At 33.8% G+C, this 4,653-nt stretch overlaps 1 pseudogene; it reads right to left on the bottom strand.

The window, feature by feature from the left end:
• Positions 1-605: 605 nt before the first annotated feature.
• LOC111732619 lies at positions 606-1,183 on the bottom strand (annotated as a pseudogene).
• Positions 1,184-4,653: the final 3,470 nt, after the last annotated feature.

The following is a 4,653-nucleotide window of genomic DNA, read 5'->3' as shown; positions in this document are numbered from 1 at the left end:
TAAAATGAGTTTCATTTAGATGGTATTTATTTGTCTGGCTTTGTAATCTATTTTCTGCTTTTTAACTGAAGCGTTTAGTTAATTAACATTCAATGCATGTATATGTATTAAAATTAATGGTATCAATTTTGAAAAAGCTTTGCTTATTTGTTTGTCTCTTCTGTTTGTCAATTTTCTATTTCCTTTTGGATAATTTAGGTTTTTTTAAAGTTCCATTTTACTTTATCAGCTGGATTTAATGTGATTGCTTTAGAAATTAGCTTATAGAATTTTAAACTAGATTATTTAAGTTAATTTTGTGCCACTTTATGTACTCTAGAAACCTGTTTCAAATGTTGCCTTCAGGAGAGGTGTTGTAAAGGTAAATAATCACACCTTCCCACCCTGCCTTCACACGTTTTGCTGTGAGAATTTGGAAAGGCTTTCTCCATTCAAATGCAGCAAATTATGACTGCTCCTTCCCATCATTCTGTGGAGTCAGCAGAGCTCAAACTGCCAATAAGTTAATATTTTATATTTTTAAAACTATGTAGTGTTCTGCAGCTCAGGTGTTCACTTTCATATGGGACCCACAGGAGCCATACCTACTCTCATCATCCAGGAAGTCAAGCTGAACCGAAGATGTCCATCCTTCCACATTGTCTTAACATGACTAGGACAATCGTAGGCTTGGCCTGACCTGTGGCTGACGACAATCCAAGGATCATAAAGATGATTTTGCTGTAGGAGACAAGTATCAGTGGAAATGGAACCATGACTTATATCACAGCAAATATGCAGACCATCATTTCACTCCTAAAGGTGTCCCCACAGGTCAGCTTGAAGACAGAGGGGATGTCACAGAACTGATTGATGAGATTAGAACCACAAAAGGGCAGGGAGAAAATGTGACTGCCTGCCCTATTAGGACTGTACTTCCAGCCACCATCTGGACACAGAACTTATAGTTCATGCCTGGAGGATAGTGATGAGAGAAACAAATGGCCAGATAGCGGTCAGAGTCCATCACGACTAGAAAGGAACACTCAGTGGCTTCCAGCATAAGAATCTAGCACTTTTGTTCAGTACAGCCAACTAAAGAAATTGTCCTTCTCTGGGTCCAAAGATTCGCGAGGATTCTGGGAAGTGTAACTGATACATAGCATAATTCCAAAAAGGAAAAATTGCCATGGAGAGAATACATAGAAGATGGAGAGATGGGTCCAGTTTTGTTATCCGATATATGGTGCTGTTGCCCATCAAGATAATGATATAGATGCTTAAGAGCAAACCGAATAGAAAGCTCTGAAGATTGGGAACATCGGCAAAGTCCAAGAGAACTAATTCCATCAATTTAGTTAGACTTTTTTCTGGTGTTTTTTTTTTTCTTGATATTTCATCTGTGGAAAGAGAAAACAGAGCATGTGGTTTTTGGTTTACTTTCATTGATCCGTGGGTGTTTTCCAAGTTGTATTAAGCCATTAATATTGGTTTGCATGATCACTGCAATTGCTTCTAATTTAAGAATGTTACTATTTATATATTTCCCACTTTCTTGGTTTAAAACCTATGGACTATCACTGCAAAACCTCCCCTGAAATTTCCTTTAAGATCGTTCTATGTACTTTGTGAATATAGCTCAACATAAACCCTTCCTATTTTCTGCTCAGCACAGACCCTGGAAAAACTGGCAGTCATTGAAGACAGACCCACAGTTTTGCCATATGTTCTCACTTTTAAGTAATTACATTTCTTGAGAATCTTGTTGTATTTCTCTATGCATTTTCTCTATCATACTTTAGTAGCTTTGTATCTAAATTCTCTTCCTTATATATTTTCAACTGCTTATTGCAACCCTTCATTTTTCCTCCTTAACTAAATTACGTTAAACATACAAGTCCCTATTATATACTTCATATTATTATGTAGTATATAAAAAAAGAGAGAATACTTTATTGCACAGAGTGAATTAAAACAAATATTTTTCATAGGATACTAAGTGGGAAATAGAAGGAGGTTTTATTCAGAACTAGTTGCCTGGGAACGCAGATACATATAGATCAATAAAGAGGATAAACCTGGGAAAAACAGAAATGGCCTGGAATGTGTGCATTACCTGTGTGTATGTGTGTGAGCAGAAGGAGAATATATATTGTGTGATGTTTTATCCTGTGTGCTGTGTGTGTCTCCACAGACTTTGTTGTGTCTCAAAAGCCATTTCAGATAATTATTTGTAAACTAATTTTATTTTTAGAGATAAGGATCTTGAAACTGACGAATGACGGAACTTAGGTTTTGTGATTACAAGTCAGGGCCTATTTTGTTATTGGACTTGAGTTTGAATCCTAACTCCATGATTTATTATCTATGTGTGATATTAAGCAATTATGTAGATTTCCCATGGTTTGCTTCCTTATGTGATAATTAAATGAGATACCATTGGTAAAATTGCCTGTTGATTTTAATCAGATTTTAATTTATTCCTTATGTTTCTATAATGATGATTATGGATATTATATTATGTTCTTAAGTTCTTAGTCCCCAGGGCTGTAACACATTGCCTGGCAAGACTGTACTTAATAGAGTTATTAAGTTACTTGGTTATTATTTGTTCCATTCATATCCTCATTTAATTTTGTTTCCAATAGCTAGTTGAGTGCTTACACACGTGAGTGGTTTATAAATATTCCATCAGGAAAATTTAACTAGATTCCAGTACACACTAACCCAAGAACTGAATATTGAAATGGACTTCAAATGGAAATTAGTTATATTCTGGTATTATGTCCTCATTTAAATCATCAAAGCTTAATTTTACTTGTTTGAAAATATACGCAGTAATAATGTAGCTCAGGGAATTGTTTTCAGGAAAATTTTAAGTGTTGATTTAAAATAGGCCGTTGCAGTTCTATGAGATATTATTACAATTATTATCATGCTTATTGCTTTTATCGCTATTAGTTTAACGTATCTTTTCCTTTCTTTTTGAACTTTGCTAATCTTTTATCATGCCCTAGAAGTAGTCTTTTCTGTCTAGGAGTGAAGACAATGTACAGGGAAGTGTTTTGCCAGAAATATTGAGCTTAAAATTAGTAGGCTATTCTATGCTGTGTGGATACAAACCTACAACAATACCTATGGAAAAACACTATAACTTGCTGGCTTTTATTTTTAGTTTTTTTTTTTTTTCTCTTACCTGTTTCAGTCTCCTGTACTTTGAAGATACAAGAGAACTAAATTTTGTTATAGAAATAGAAGAAAAGTAAATTGAAAAATTTATCTCAAATCTTATTTAATATATGAAAACATCTCCAGAGATAACTTCATTTGATTTTTTTTCTGAAATTGATCTACTCTCTCCATTATATAAATATCATTAACTGTTAATGGTATTTTTCAGTTGTTACATGGGAACGTCAGTTCCTTTACTATTTTTTTTTCTGTTTCTCATAAACTAGAATAATGTAGGGAATAAGAGGCCTGGTTAATCAAAATTATTTTTTGTTTTTGACAATTGTTGAACATTTATTGTATTTAACCACCCTGTTAATGACTTTACCTGCATTGTTGCTTTTATTACATTCCGAATGAAGTAGGTACCATTAGTATTCACATTTTGCATAGAGCTGGAGGAAGAGAGAAGTTAAATAACTTGCGCAACATCAAGAAGGTCATGTAACCTCACTGACTTCAACCTTGGCAGTGCAATGCCAGCATCCATATTTTTCATCAGAGTTCAATGGGCTTCATACAACATTCAATAGAAAATATTATTTTAAATTTAATATTCTGAATAAGATCGGTGAAATTAAGACATATAAAACCACAACAGCAAGGTGATCTTATGTCCATTTCATATCTCATTCACTGTTATAAAAATGAAAGACTCATTACTAAGGGGTAAAGTCTGTATATTTTAGGTTCAGAAGACTTATCTCATAAATTATTCTGATTGGAAGAAAGAGTTTTCTTTGATGACAATTCTTAAGTTGAAAAATAACACACTACAGTAAAATAAGTGGCATAAAACAATTACTGCTTACCTATTTATATTGTGGAGAAACCACTAAGTATTGCTTCTTTTATGAAAACTATGGTCTATGTAATAGAAACTTTTAATTCAAATTATTCAAGATCCAAATTCTGCCATTCTTATTCTTCCTGAAGCTCATATTTCACTTTAAAATCAGTGTACCTTTGGTAAAAATATCCCTTGATTCATTGAAACAGCATCTCTTCTGCACAATGTGTTGCATCTTTAACTCACTCTATTTATCAAGTGGTAATTGAGAAACAACTCAAGGCTGTGTTTGGTTGGATTAACACTGCATTGAAGACGGCCTCTGAGGGATACAGTCTGAGGAGCCCTATTCTCCTGGCTACTCCTCTCCACCTTTCTCTCCACCCTCTCCTCATGTGGAGAGCGGAGGCAATTCCCCTTTGGGAAAGGCTGTAGTAAGACATTCACAGTCTTTGAGTTGGTCTGTATCTACATATGAAATCTGAGGATATTAAATTTGAAATTGTTAAACACTATTTCTTAACCTCAAAGAATGTAACCTGGAAATTATCTAGAGTTCATGCATTATCTAGAATATTTATTTGTTAAGGTTGTCTGTTCCTGCATGAATAGAAAATTTTTTTTAGTTACAGGTATTTATATAAGAAAAATAT

Source organism: Pteropus vampyrus, unplaced genomic scaffold (genome assembly GCF_000151845.1).
Source record: "Pteropus vampyrus isolate Shadow unplaced genomic scaffold, Pvam_2.0 Scaffold474, whole genome shotgun sequence".
NCBI classification, from domain to species: Eukaryota; Metazoa; Chordata; class Mammalia; order Chiroptera; family Pteropodidae; genus Pteropus; species Pteropus vampyrus.
Note: the sequence above shows the minus strand (reverse complement) of the source record. Positions and strands in the feature narration are given on the sequence as shown.